This window comes from Stegostoma tigrinum, chromosome 42 (assembly GCF_030684315.1).
Source record: "Stegostoma tigrinum isolate sSteTig4 chromosome 42, sSteTig4.hap1, whole genome shotgun sequence".
Classification (NCBI taxonomy): Eukaryota; Metazoa; Chordata; class Chondrichthyes; order Orectolobiformes; family Stegostomatidae; genus Stegostoma; species Stegostoma tigrinum.
This window is the reverse complement of record NC_081395.1, coordinates 13398072-13414043: the sequence shown is the minus strand read 5'-3', so window position 1 is coordinate 13414043 and position 15972 is coordinate 13398072. Positions and strand designations below refer to the sequence as shown.

General features: G+C 45.4%; 1 protein-coding gene across 17 annotated transcripts in view; it reads left to right on the top strand.

The window, feature by feature from the left end:
• Positions 1-15972, top strand: part of LOC125449241 (pyruvate carboxylase, mitochondrial-like) — a 765853-nt gene that overhangs the window by 269268 nt on the left and 480613 nt on the right. The window lies entirely within an intron of this gene.

The following is a 15972-nucleotide window of genomic DNA, read 5'->3' as shown; positions in this document are numbered from 1 at the left end:
AGGCTGTTTGCTGGGAAAGGAGTGGTTGCGAAGTGTGAGGCCTTCAAAAATGAGATAACAAGAGTTCAGAGACAGTATGACCCCGTAAGTGCAAAGGGCAAGGCTGGTAGGTGTAGGGAATGCTGGATGGCTAGAGAAATTGAGGCTTTAGCCAGAAAAAAGTAGGAAGCATATGTCAAGTTAGACAGCTGGGATCAAGTGAATCCAGAGAAAAGTAGAAGGTCAGTTAAAGAATACATAGGAGAGCAGAAAGGGGACATGAGATAACTTTGGCAAATAGGTTAAAGGCGAATCCAAAGAAATTCTACAAATACTTAAGAGAAAAAGAGTAACTAGGGAGAGATTAGGGACCCTTCAAGATCAACGAAGCCATTTATGTGTTGAACCATGGGAGATGGGGGAGATACTAAATGAATATTTTGGGTCAGTATTTATAGTGGAGAAGGACTAGGGAACCTGGGGAAATAAATACTGATGTCTTAAAGTGTCCAAATTACAGAAGAAGAGGTACTGGAGATCTCAAAACATAGCAAGATAGTTAAATCCCTGGATCTGATCAGGTTTATCCCAGGACTTTGTGGGAAGAGATTGCTGAGCCCCTTACTGAGATACCTTTATCATTGGCAGCCATGGGTGTGGTGCCAGAATGTTGGAGGATAGCTAATGTGGTGCTGTTATTTAAGAAAAGTGGTAAGGAAATTCCAGGGAACTGTAGGCCAGTGAGTCTGACATCAGTGGTCGGCAAGTTGTTGGAAGGGATTCTGAGAGACAAGATTTACGTGCATTTAGAAAGGCAAGGACTGATTAGGGGTAGTCAACATGGCTTTGTGTGTGGGAAATCGTGTTTCACCAACTTGAGTGAATTTTTTGAGGAGGTGACAAAGAACATTGATGAAGGCAGCGCGGTAGATGTCTGTATGGACTTCAGCAAGGTGCGTGAAAAACCACATGGTAGACTTGGTAGCAAGGCTAGATCACATGGAATATAAGGGAAGTTAGCCAACTGAATGGAAAATTGGCTTGAAGGTAGGTGACAGAGGGTGGTGGTTGTTTTATAGACTGGAGGCCTGTGACCAGTGGTGTGCTTCAAGGAGCGGTGCTGGGTCCACTTCTTCTCCATCATTTGTATCATTTGGATGTGAATATAGGAGTCATGGTTAGGAAGTTTGCAGATGACACCAAAATTGGATTGTGAAGAAGGTTATCTCCGAGTACTATGGGACTTTAATCAGATGGGCCAAAGAGTGCCAGATGGAGTTTAGTTTAGTTAAACATAAAGTGCGGCATTTTGGTAGGGCAAACCAGCGCAGGACTTATACAGGTCAGGGTAGGGCCCTGGGGAGTGTTACTAAACAAAGAAACCTAGTGGTGCAGGTGAATAGTTTCTGAAAGTGGAGTCACAGGTAGACAAGGCAGTGAAGGCAGCATTTAGTGCGCTTGTCTTTATTGGTCAGTGCGTTGAATATAGGAATTGGGATGTCATCTCGCAGTTGTACAGGACATTGTTGAGGCCACTTTTAGAATACTGCATTTAATTTTGGCTGCCATGCTGTAGGAAGGAGACTGTTAAACTTGGAAAGATTCAGAAAAGATTTGCAAGGATGTTGCAGGGATTAGAAGGTTTGAGTTGTAGGGAGAGGTTGAATAGGCTGGGGCTATTTTCCATGGAGCATTGGAGACTGAGGGGTGACCTAATGGAGGTTTATTGTGAGGGGAAATGGATAGGGTAAATAGTCAAGGTCTTTCCCCCAATGTAGACGTGTCCAAAACTAGAGGACATAGCTTTAATGTGAGAGGGGATAAATGTAAAAGGAACCTAAGGGGCAAACTTTTTCTCGAGGGTGCTGTGTGTATGGAATGAGCTGCCAGAGGAAGCAGTAGAGGCTGGTACAAATACAGTATTTAAAAGGCATTTGGATGGGTACGTGATAGGAAGGGTTTAAAGGGATGGAGGCCAAATGTTGGCAAATGGGATTGGATCAGTTTACAATGCCTGGTTGGCATGGACGAGTTGGACCAAAGGGTCTGTTTCCATGCTGTATGATTGTCTGTCCTCCTGAGTTGGCTTTGGGCATTCAGTCATTGAGGATATTCAAGACAGAGTTCAGTAGGTTTCTAGATATAAAAGATATCAAGAAATATATGGGATAGTGTGCGGGATGGGGGGAAATACTGTGTTGAGCTGGAAGATTAGCCATGATCTAGTTGAATTGCTTTGCAGGCTTGAGGGGCTGAATGGCCTATTCCTGCTTCTTCCAATGTTCCTGACCCACCCTGATCTTTAGCCCTAATCCTAATGTCCTGCTCATGAACCTGTGATGTACCCCCTCTGGGGTAACTGTGTCATCCGTGACTGAAAGTTAACTGTCCCATTTTCCTGACTCCTTCCTGATCAATTTTGAGAAATTATCCTACACCTATCTTCAACGATTTAGTATCAATCACCCCTCTTAGTGCGGTGTTTCGCACTCGATCAAGCCTTGACTCGGAAGCATTCCTTGAGAGAGAATTGCCCACTTCTTAGTGAATCTGTTTTCCATCACCTTGGGTGGCCATGCCAGATTCTTTCTGAATCAACTCACTTGGGGCAATGTAGCTTTGCCCTCAACGCTCACATACCCATCTTCAGCCCCTAAACCCATTTCTCCTCTCTCAATGAGAAGCTTTATCAAACAGAACAAAATAACCATGGCACCATAGAATTAAATTGAGTGTCCTGTAGTACCATTTGATGCTCTGTGTTAGAATCGAACAGAAATTTATTGTCACGCGCACTTTTACATGTAGGTGCTGCGGTGCTGCATTTTTGATCAATGGCAGAAGTCATACATAATAATAAAACAAAAGTAAAGTTAAGACAAAGCTTGTTTCAGGTTGGTTAATGGCTCCTGGCCTTGGAAAAGGCAGACTTAGGAACAATGGAATGCCCTGAAGATACAACCGGCACCACTCTGCTGCGTCAGGCCAGTGGATACAAGGGCAGAGACCTCTACGGAGGGACACTGACCCTCCTGGACGAGACAACCTGCTGGACACTGGGAGACCTGGAAACCGAAGATGAAGAAGACTTCCACACGAGGACGAGACCTCCATTCTGGGTCAAGACTGCCACACATGGAGGCCGCCACAATGGGGCAAGACCAGACCTTCTCTCCCTTCAAGTCCTCGGGCCTAGCTGCAGACCTGGAGTTGGGCGCGTGAGCCAGAAACTGTTCCTGCTTGCCAGGAGACCCTGGGCAGGATTGTTCTAGAGCCATTGCCACCAGAGGCACAAAAGAAAAGGAAAACAAAGAAAAAGGAAAAATGAAAAAAAAAGGCAAAAGCAAAAAGAAAACAAGAGAGAAAGAAAGCTGACAAGAGCAGCTACTCCTGCTTTGCTGCCATCTTGAAAAGAAATGGCTTTACTGAAAAGCATTGAAGGAGTTGCTTGGGGCGGGTGTGGGAGTGGTAGAGATATTCTGTGTTCATGTTTCTCATTCGAGACGGAGAGTGGAGCCGAAATGTCACTGGAAATGAATCTAATTTGTCTAAAGTGTTAATCTGAAGCAGAGAGGATGTCAACTGCTGGTTTAATGGAGTTGGGCACAGCTCCAGAATGTCTGTATCAGTCTCCAATATGATAGATCAGTTGCTGACGTGAATAATTCCAGGGACTTCTGCACACACACTCTCTCTCCCTCTCTGACATTGATGCTTAGTTTTGGAAGTCCATTTAACTGTGGTTCTCCTGGATTTAATGTGAAATTAGCCTCTAATCACACAAAGAACTCTGAGAAGAGTGTGAACACTCCGGGCGTCTGTTGAATAGATCTCTCTCGCTGCCATTGACTGTATCTGCCTCATAATTGCAGCACTTTTTGCTGTTTAAATTGCGTGGAGAGTGCTTATGCTAATGCAGGGCAATTTATGCAAACGGAGGCAGGGCAGCGATTATCCAGCGTCTGGATATCTTGAGTGTTTTTTTGTTTTGTTTCCGCAGCTGCTGTGTTGCACAGCCTTGCCTGAACGTATCTTTGCAGCCCCTGGCCCTTAACACAACATTTGCTTCGAAAGCCTCGTTATCAGGATGTTTCTGATTAACGTGCTCCCCACAGCAATTAGGTTCATATCAAGTCCCACTTCATGTGGTCTTAAACAGCACAAGTCCAATGGAATGAACTCCATGCCTGATGCATATTCATCAGTGCTGGGCACTGGACCTTTCACGTTTAATTCTGTGAATGAAGGAGACCTGTACTTTGGAGCTTATTGTGTGGCTATTTGTAAGCTGTTGTAATCATAACCTGGCAACCTCATGATCGCTTCCATCTCTTGCCTTCAATGAGACATGGGTGTCGCTGGCAGGACCTAATATTGATTACCTGTTTCTAGTCACCCTTGAGAAGCAGGGTGGTGAGCTGCCATCTTGAACCATTCCAGTTTGTAACTTTTTGCACACTAATGTGATCATAACCTAGTCAAAGAGAAGTCAGTACCCTGTCACCAAGTCACCCTTTTTTTAACATGTGCACAGTACATGAAATCTGTCCACCCAATTTGGTCCCAGTCACTAGAATGAATAACTCTCGGAATCTCCTGTTTATATCTGTCAGACAGGGCTCCCTGACTGGCCCGGTTTAACAGCCCTGATCAGGGATTGCATACTGAGATCCACTTGGCCCTTGTTCCAATCACTCCACCCTGCAACACTGTTGCGATACAGCAGTGTTTCCCATGTGGTGGAATGCAGTTATTTCCATTTCTTGTCCTTGATGGGACATGTTGTCGCTAGTGAGGCCCGTCGTTCCTTGGCCATCCCTAATTGCCCCCCGAACTGAGAGGCTGTCTTGGCTACTTCGGAAGGTAGATAAGAGTCAACAGTGGAATGACTTGTCAGCCAGCCCTGAGAAGGACTCCCTAGAAGGTGAAAGTGACCCAGATGAAACTAGCCTTCTTTTCCCGATTGTTTCAAGGCTGCTTTGACCCCCCGACATTAGTGTGTACCTCTGCATTGCTAGTCCATTGATATTCCCATTACACCATGAGGAGGTGGGTTTGGGAGGCTGATAGCTGGAATGAGCAGGTTGTCTTACGTGGCAAGATTGCACAGACTTGGCTTGTTTCCACTGGAGATAACACAGTGTGGAACTGGAGAACACAACAGATCAGGCAGCATCAGAGGAACAGAAAAGTTGACATTTTGTGTCGGGACATTTCTTAAAAAATCTGAAGACGGGTTTCAACCCGAAACGTCAATTTCAATTTTCCTGCTCCTCTGCTGCTGCCTGGCATGCTGTGTTCCTCCAGCTCTACACTGTGTTATCTTTGACTCCAGCATCAGCAGTTCTTACTATCTCTGAGCTGTTTCCGCTGGAGTTTGGAAGAGTGAGGGTGGTGGTGGGGGCGGGGGGCGGTTGGGTGGTGGGGTTTGAGTGGTCACTTGAATATAAGTCTATAAGATCCTGAATCATCTTGACAAGGTGGATGTGGAGAGGATATTGCCTGGTGTGGGTCAGTACAGAACAAGGGGGTGCTCTTTATAATTAAGAGTCACCCTTTTGGGACAGAGTTGAGAATTGTTTTCTTTCGCTCGGAAAGATACGCAACTTTGAAACTCTGTGCCTCAGATGGTGGTGGATGTGGGGATCACTGGATGTTTTTAGGACAGCGATAGACTGAGTCTGGCAGGTGTGGGAAGGGAGGGGAGTCAGACAGTAACGAGGAATTTGGAACACAAGTCTACTTCAGCAGCTTCCCTGCCTCTGCAGGAAATGATGTGCAGAAAAGCTGGTGTTGTGAACAGGAGTTGTGGGGGAGGGCTCCATGTTGGTTACTTAACTCCTACACATACAAATACAGAGCATGCGAATGGAAGCAGGCCATTCAGACTCCCCCCACCCCCGGCCAGTGCTGCTCCCTTGTTCCGTACAATCGCAGCTGGCTTGTTGTGGTTTCTGCATTTCTGTCTAACCCCATTGACAACCATTGAACCCCCACCCGTCTTCTTGCTCTGTCTTGAGCAGACCCCTGCTTTCTTTCCTTCAGACAGATCTGGGATCCCGGAACATCGGGGATGGTGGGGAAGTGAACCCGTGTGTCAGATAGGCGTGGGGTTAGTGCAATTATAGCTGCCAGCGTTGTCTTACATAGCAGAAGGGCTATGGAAGACTTTGGAGTCCCATTTGCTGGAGGTGAGCTGTCAACTTTGCCTTCCCCATGGAAACTGGCTGCTTCTTGGGAGTAGGCCCGACCTGCCAGGGAGAGGGATTTGGGCCTGGAGCCATTTGTCAGGAACCCCATTCCCCCTCCCCAAGGGATTGGCCCAGGCTTCATGTTTGCCTGAGGATGTTGGCGTTGGTGGTTTATGGAAGAGAGGCTGCTTGCCAGGGGATTGCATGAGGGCTTTAGTTGTTAAAGGGGCCTAACAGTTGGTGGTTTGAGCTGCAGGAGAGGTGTGCGGGTGTTGGGTAGGTTGAGCAGAGCGAGAAGGTTTGAAAGTTTAGTCCTGTCCTGTTGCAACTTCGATCGGGCCCCAATGGTCTGCCTGTACGCAAGCCCATTCATGCCCAGCCTGAGTTCTGCGGCAGCTGTTGCTCCTCCCTGAGCTCGTGTGACCCCAAAATCTATTCTCATGGGGGCTGAGCTGGGTCACGTTCCACAACTTGGGAAGCCCTGAGGATGATGCACTGAGATTCAACATCTATCATGGACCCTCACTGCGAGGAGGTCAGAGATGTCTCTAATCTGTCTCTGTTCCTCTCTCTCTCTTTGCATCTCTGGTAACTGGACTTCGATTAAAGCAGGTGGAGGCTAAGTAGTTGTACCACATAGACCCAACTCATCTGCATTCCCCCATGCCATGTCCCAAGAACCCTATCTCTGAAAATCTCCACAGAAATGTATATTCCCAGATTTAATATCTGGCCTCAGCTTCTAAACACTGGATTCTGTGTGATCGGCACACGTTAGCAGCTGGTGTTCGGCTCCACAATGTACTCCAAATCTTGTTCTTCCTGCTTTCTCCCATGAGCTTCCTCCCATGACCCTGATCCCTGCTAACCTTAGGCTCCCTTGTTGGTCAAGAATCTGTTTCCCTCTGTCTTAGACTGTATTCAGTGACCTCCCCCTCCAAATTCCTGTATGAAGAAGAGAGTTCCACGCAGACATGACCCTCTTTCTCAGTGACAAAATTCACCTTGTTGCTGCCTTTTGTGGGCCCCCGGTTTCAACTTTAAAATGTATCTTGGCTGTTTTGGATTTTCGATAGACCAGGTAGTTGGTCAAGGTGCCTGTAGGAACGTAGGTCTGCTGTGATTGTGCTGGATTGTGTATCAGGCCGGAAGAAGTGCCGAATGGACAACACCTGCTCCTGTAACCCTCGTTTGAGCCCAGCCCACAAGAGATAACATTTTTCCTAATGTCACTTCATTCTCATGTTGCAAGTGGACCCCAAGAGAGGTTCCCTACATCGATACAATCCTGGATGAAAAGTCCCAAACTACCAGGTCCCCACATGAGGAGGGATGAACTGACTTGCCTTCCACATTCAGTGCCACACCAATCTCTTGATTCATTTTGACAGAATCCTTGTGTATGAATCTCCCCTGGAACCACATGAACTTGTATTTTTAAAAGGAGCCACTTTAGTCAGGCTTTTTTGACTTAACAAAAGTGTTGAGTTTATTAAATTACTTTTATGTGAAAAATAGCGGAACAGTGGCTACCACTGCTGCCTCACGGCGCCAGGGACCCGGGTTCAATCTCACCCTCGGGCGACTGTCTGTGTGGAGTTTGCCCATCCCCCCCATGTCTGTGTGGGTATCCTCCGGGTGCTCTGGTTTCCTCCCACAGTCCAAAGATGTGGAGTTTCGGGTGAATTCGCCATGCTAAATTTCCCCATACTATCTGGGGATGTGTAGATTAGATGGGCCTGGTTGGGATGCTCTAAGGGTAGGTGTGGGCTTCTTGGACGAAAGGGCCCCATTTCCACACTGTAGGGAGTCTATGATGAGAATTAGTAATGCACCACATATTGAAACAGATTAAAAATGAGAAGGTGAGTCCAAAAAGATAATAGATAATAAAAAAGATATGCAAATCCGTCTCTGAATTGTTCTGAAAGAATGGATCATAGAATGTTGCACTGAAGGTTTGCCAGTATCTTTGACATTGGTTATTGAACAGTCAGTTTCATGGTCCTTAATTTTTCAGATTGGTTGAAATTTTATACTTCTGACTCTTCTCAACTACGGTTGGATTCCAGCATTCAGAGTGAGGGAGAGGCCATTAATTGTCTTATTTCCTTCTTAAGGTCTGCAGCAGTCAATAAGAGAGAGAGAGAGAGTGCTTACCTGCAACACGGGTCAGTAGAGGACAGTTCTTCGAATGTGACCATCACGACACGCTAATGCTCAGATCCAGGCTGGTACACATTCAGTCCCAATAGTATACTCCAGTCGAGTTGAAAGTGGTTTCTTAACCCTGTCCTTTTGTCCTGTTTAACAGATAAAACAGAAAATGAGTCTACAGTTTGGTATATAATCTGCAGGGGCAGCTTGCTTTTGAGCTGGAGATTTTCCACTCCTTATTATCTTTTAATCCAGAGACGACAGCCTATTTGATGTCCAGCCTATTTAAAATTTCAGGTGGCACCTCAGTTGTTAGATCCTATCTGTCTCCCTTTTCAGCCAGCCACATAATTTACATCTATAGACATTTTTGGCTGTATCGGTGCTCTTTTGCAAGTTTAAAAACTTTGTCAGCACTTTGATCTGACCCAGGGTTGTGGAACTGAATCAATACCAAATTTTGTTTGAGAATACTCCTGCGGAACCTGTAAGGCCATGATATTCGCAGGAAAGGTGATATATAAATTAAGGTCACTGTTGTTGGAGCCTTGTTTTCACAACCCTGTATGTGAAGGACAGTTTTGTAGATTTGCTTGTAGCTGATTATAATTTTCAACTTATGCCTTTATTCAGGTATTCTGTGTAGCGGTCATTGTTCATAGATTTATGCTCCAATTCCATTTTAGCTGGGGCTACAGCTTGCCCTTTAAAATGCAGGGCAAAAAATCACCAAGGCTCCTGAGACAGCACCTTACAATCTCACAGCCGCTACTATCTAAAAGGACAAGGGCAACAAATGCGCAGGAATGCCACACCCTGCAAGTTCCCCTCCAAGCCACTCACCATCCCATCTTGGAAATGTATGGCTATCCCTACACTGTTGCCCGGACAAAACCCTGTAATTTCCTCCTATTGGCAATGTGGCTGTACCTACACCAAAAAATGGATGGCAGTGGTTTAAGAAGGCAGCACACCATCACCTCCTTGTCAAGGGCAATTATGGTTGGGGCAGTAAATACTGAAAAGACTGGGACTTTCTTCCCTGGAGTGTTGGAGGCTGAGGTGTGACCTAATCGAGGTTTATAAAATCATGAGGGGCATTGATTAGGTAAATAGCAAAGGTTTCCCCGGAATGTGGGAGTCCAAAACTAGAGGGCGTACGTTTGAGTTGAGATTTAAGAGGGACCTGAGGAGCAGTGTTTTCACACAGAGGGTGGTGTGTGTATGGAACGAGTTGCCAGAGGAAGCTGTGGAGGCTGGTATAAATACTGCATTTAAAAAGCAGCTGGATGGCTACATGATTAAGAAGAGTTTAGAGGGATATGGGCCAAACACAGGCAAATGAGGCCAGTTTTGTTGGGCAGAAGGGTTTGTTTCCATGCTCTATGACTCTATAATTGTGTTAAGAATGCTTAGAAGAAAAAAATATGCAATATTAATGATTCCAAGTGGATTCACTCCAGACAGTGTAGAGTCTCGGAGGGTGACTATCTCTGAGCGAATAGCATCATCCCACTGAATCTTTCTTCACAAAGTATGGGGGAAACTATCATTACTTTTGTATTTTCAAATCCCCAACTATGGAAACTTGGTCCTACAAGATCCTGAAGGCATTGGACAGGATGGACCCTGAAGGATGGTTTTCCCACATGGGAGAGAATAGGAGGACAGGGGCACATTTTTAAAATTAAGACAGCTTCCTCATGTGGTATTATTAGTCTCCTTACAAAGTATTGGAGGAGTCAGAGAGTTTTCTACAGCTCAGAAAGAGACCCTTCCATCATTGCAGCCGTGCCAATCATCGAACATCATTTTATTCTAATCTCATTTTCCAGCGCTTGACCTTCAGCTTTGTCAATATTTTCCAATGAACCTATTCAGCGATGTTATCGCGCACCTCTGGAGCAAAGTGGGACTTGAACCCCGGCCTCCCAGTCCAGAGGGAAGGGCACTGCTACTGCACCACAGAGGTGTTTCAAGTGTTCATCTCAGTAGTTCCTAAGAGGTTTGAGGGTCTGCCACCCTTTTAAGCAATGATGCCCAAAACCCTTTGGGTGAAAAGGATGTTTCCTATTATTCCCTCTAAACCACCTGCTCTTTCCCTTAAAACTGGGCATTGACCTCTCTCATAAGGAGAATATATTTCTGCCTATCTGCTCTACCCCTTCATAATTTTGCACAGCAAAAGTCAGGACCTTTTGCAAACTTCTCTGCTCTAAGGAAAGCAACCCAGCCTTATCCAGTTTCTCTTCGTAGCCGAATCACTCAAGCCCTGGCGGCATCCCGGTGAATCTCCATTGCACCCTCTCTCCTGTGCAGTCACATCCCATCCTCCTTTTAGAGAGGTAACCAGATGTCACAGAACATTTTTAAAGCAGCGGTATATAGATTCTTGATTAATGGGGGAGCAGGTAGTCACGGGGGGGAGGGGGGAGGTGAGAAAATGGATGTGAGGCCACAATTATAACAACCACGTCTTTACCAGATGGTGGAGCAGTTCAGAGAAATCAAATGACATTGTTGGTTGATTCACCGAGTTTTCATGCACACGTTTCGTCTCCCTTCTAGGTGATGTCATCAGTGCTGTGTAGCCTCCACTGAAGCGCTGTTGTTCCGTCCTGCTCTGAATTTATATGGTTTGGTTTGTCAAGATGGGCTGTATTGTTTCTGGTTTTGTACCATAGTGGTATGTTGATGGGGTCTATTTCAACATGTTTGTTAAATGCATTGATGGTTGAAAACCAGGCCTCTAGGAAGTCTCGTGCTTGTCTTTGTCTTGCTTGTCCTAGTGCTGTAACTTTGTCCTGGTTGAATTGATGCCCCTCTATTTCGGAGTGTATTGAAGCGAGGAAGAGTTGGTCATGCCGTTTTGCTGCGAGTTGGTGTTCATGTATCCTGGTGGCGCGTTTCCTGCCTGTCTGACCTACACAATGTTTCTCACAGTTGCTGCATGGTATTTTATATGTCACAAACCTCCAATGAAACCATCAGCAAGGACGACTTGCTAAAATGTTTAGATCTATGCCTTGCCACACATTTCATCTTCAACAGCCAGGTATTTGAACAAATTAATGGAACACCCATGGGTTCACCCATCTGGGGGCTCATAGCAGAACCTGTTCTGCAAAGGTTGGAATGCACAGCCCTCTCCAGATCCAGCCTAAACTATGGGTTAGATATGTGGATGATACCTTCTTGATCATTAGAGGGAGCAAAGTTAGAAGAAACACACCACCTTCTTGACAGCATATTCACTGGGATCAGACTCACCGGGGACGAGGAGAACAGCAACCAATTCCTGTTTCTAGATGTAATGATGGAACAAATAAACAATGGTGAATTCCTCACCAGTGTATACAGAAAGACTACACACACAGACCAAATCCTGAATTACAACAGTAACCACCCCAGCATCCATAAACGGAGCTGCGTTAAGACTCTGTTTACAGGAGCGATAACTCACTGCAACACCCTAGACTGCGCAAAAATGAAGAGGAACTCCTATACAGAATCATTGCAAACAATGGGTATCCTAATAGATTTGTCTGCTGAAGCCTGGAAAACAAACAACACCAGGAAGACATCGTACACCTCAACATACTGGCCACTCTACCCTATATTAGAAACACATCAGAACTGACTATGAGACCTTTTGGAGTAAGGACAGCACACAAACCAACAGCCACGCTTTGCCAGTCATACTCAAAGACAAAAGACCCCATACTCACAATGAGCAGGACAAATGCGACATATAAAATACCCTGCAGCAAATGCAAGAGGACAGATAGGCAGGAAACCCGCCACCGGGATACATGAACACCAACTTGCAGCAAAACGGCATGACCAACTCTCCCTCATTTCAATGCACTCCAACACAGAAGGACATCAGTTTAATTGGCACAAAGTTACAGTACTAGGACAAGCAAAGCAAAAACAAGCACGAGAATTCCTCGAGGCCTGGTTTTCAACCACTGATGCGATAAATAAACATGTTGATATAGACCCCATCTACATACCACTATGGTACAAGTTGGAAACAGGGCTACCGACCATGACAGACCGGACCATATAAATTCAGAGCGGGACAGAACAACAGCGTTTCAACAGCGGCTACACATCACTGACCTAGAAGGGAGACAAAATGTTTGCATGAAAACCAATCAGCTCGGTGAATCAACCAACAACTCCAACTGCAACCCGAGCTACAGATCTTCATTGAAACATTAAAAGCCAAATGGCCATCAGCTCCAACTGCCTGAGTCTGTAGAGAGACATACAAACTTGGAAATTGAGCTACAGGGAGAGGCTGAGAACGCTGGGGCTATTTTCCCTGGAGCATCGGAGGCTGAGGGGCTGATTTTAAAGGGGTTTGTTAAATCATGAGGGGCATCATTGGGGTGAATAGATAAGGTCTTTTTCTGAGGGTGGGGAGTCCAAAGCTGGAGGGGCATAGGTTTAAGGTGAGAGGGGAAAGATTTAAAAGGGACCTGAGGGACAACTTTTTCACACAGAGGGTGGTGCATGTGTGGAACAAGCTGCCAGAGGAAGTGGTGGAGGCTGGTACAATTTCGCTGTTTAACTGTAGTCTGTATAAGTACATGAATTGGAAGGGTTTACAGATATAGGGGCCAAATGCTGGTAAATGGGATTAGATTAATATGGGATATCTGTTTGGTGTGGACGAGTTGGACCAAAGGATCTTCTTCCGTGCTGTATGACTCTGTAAATGTCAAACCATCCTTGCCAATTAATGTGATCATGACTGATCCTCTGCAATTATTACAGGGGCTTTGGTGAGATCACCCCTGGAGTATTGTGTGCAGTTAGAGATCTCCTTATCTGAGGAAGGATGTTCTGGCGTTGGCGGAGAGCAGCAAAGGTTTGCCAGAGAAATTCCTAGGATGGCAGCACTGATGTATGAAGAAAGACTGAATTGGCTAGGATTGTATTCACTGGAGTTTGGAAGACTAGGTGGGGAATCTCATGGAAACCTATAAAATTCTAACAGGACTAGACAGAGTAAACTCAGGACCCATGTCCCTGATGACCAAGGAGTCCAGAGCCAGGGGGTCACAGTCTAAGGATTACATGGTAGACCCATTTAGGACTGAGATGAGGAGAAATGTCTTCACTGAGAGAGTGGATACTCTGTAAAATTCACTGCCATAGAAAGCAGTTGAGGCCAAAACATTGAATGTTTTCAGGGAGGACTTAGATATAGTTCTTTTGGCTAAATGGACCAAAGGATACTGGGAGGAAGTGGGATGAGGGGAATGAGATGGATGATCGGCCGCAATCCTATTGTGTGGTGCAGCAAACTCGAAGGGCTGAATGGCCTCCTCCCATTTTCTGTGCTTCTAACTTTCACAATAAAATGTGCGGCTTACCTTCAGCCTCTCCCCATGGGAGGTGGGTGCAATTTATAATCAAGCAGTTTACACCAGCAGTAGCTAGAGTGCAAAGAGTTGATGTTGTAAAGCTTATGACTGGAAGTCTGCACAGACTTAAAATTCTTTTCGCATATTAATCAACAAAGAACAATCAATAATTAAAATCTCTCGAGATGCATTTGCGACACAGATACCAGGATGAGGTCATGCGCTGTTGTCCAGAGCAAGACAACATTCAAATGCATTGCGAGTTCTCTGACAAAGTATTGATCAAATAAATTGGTTTGATAATGTGTTTGGTCCCACTGATCCATTCTACATTTATTAGATTATCTGAGCAGCCACTGGCGATTGTTACTGACTGAAGTGTGTGCGCTTCCTAAGATTATATAAACAGCTCGCGATATTATCTTCCCTTTAGTATTTTTCTTGAAACGCCAACACAAAAATCATGTTCTGGATGTGGAAAATACTTGCTCCGTAACTAAGCATATTAAATATTGAATAAGACTGTTTCACAGTCAATAATGGATATGATTCACATTGAAAGTGGACTCAAATGGGACAGTATTTGCCAGCAGCACACTACAAAGGAACTCATTTTGCACTAATTTTAGAGGTGTTGGAATAATGAGCCTTAACCAGGAAGACAATATGTCATTATACAATGGAGGTCCTATCAGCGCTGAATGCAGCTAAAATGTACATTTGCACGCTGGTCTTGTATTGCCCACAACCATTGCATTATCGCTCGCAAGCACCGCACCACTTTAATTGCGTTGGTGCTTTCATTTTCCAAAAAAGAAAAGGATTATCGAACTTCTGTGCAGAATTTAACTACTTGTTATGGTCAGAACTCCATGGTGGATTTGCTGTTCTGTGCCCAGGGGATTTGTGATCCAGACAGCCTCCATCCCATGGGCTCACAGACTGTCGACAGTGCAGAGATTGGCCAAATTGCCCGTCATGTCAACACCTCTCTCTGAATGGGCCATTCACCTGCGCCCTGCCTTCTCATCGTAACCTTGCAGTTTTTACCCTCCCTAAGGACACAGTGGGTCTACCTGCAGCATATGAACTGCAGTGGTCTCGGAAGGTGGCTCACCACCACCTTCCCAAGGGCAAACGAGGGACGGGCAATAAATGCTGGACCCAGCCAGCAACACTCATGTCCCCTCGTAGTCACAAAGCCCAGAAACACACCCTTCGTTCCAACCAGTCCATGCCCACCAAGCTTCCCAAACTAAACTAGGCTCAGTTGTCTGCTATCAGCCTAAATTCTTCTAAACCTTTCCTTTTCATGCACCTGTCCAAATGTCTTTTAAATGTTCTAACTGTACCTGCATCCACCACTTTCTCTGGCAGTTTATTGCACACACAAACCACCCTCTGTGTGAAAAATTGCCTCTTGGGTCCCGTTTAAATCTTACTGCACTCACCTTATGCCTTCTAGTTCTGAACACCCACTGAATTAAAAGTCCCTTCTGAAAGCCTCAGTTGAGCTTGCCTCCACTGCACTCTATGTGGGGAAAGGATTTTCGCTCCCCATCTCCCTTACATTTCTTTTGCCAATAACTTTAAATCTGTGTCCTTCTTGATACTGAGCAGTGGTTGCTCTCTTCAGGCCCCTTGTGATTTTGAACACCCCCTGTAGTTCTTCTAACCTTCTCTGGGGCGAACAGTCTATCTCTGTAACTGATCCTAGACCCCAGAGCAAACCTCCCCGACTCGTGAGATAGTCATAGAGTCATATAGCATGGAAACAGACTCTTCCATCCGACCAGACCATGTTGACCATAATCCCAAACTGAACTAGTCTGAACTGCCTGTACTTGGCCCATATCCCTCCAAACCTTTCCTTTTCATATACTTACCTAAATGTCTTTTCAACATTTTAACTGTGCGCTCAACCACCACTTCCTCTGGAAGTCCGTTCCACACATGAATCACACTCTGTGTGAAAAAACAAATTGTCTTTTTAAATCTTTATCCTCTCACCGTAATAATATGCCCCTGAGCCTTGAAATCCCCCACCCAAGGGAAAAGACACATGCCATTCACCTTGTCAATACCCCTGATGATTTTATAAACCTTTGTGTGCACTTAAAGCAGAAAACCTCCTGAGCAACTTTGCAGAAATGTTTTCAGAGAAGAAAATAAATATGGAAGCACTTTCGGAGATATTAGGACAGGTGCCCAAAGCAAAGAGATAGAAGGAGGGATTCCCAAAGATTAGAGCCTCAGGCATCTGAAAA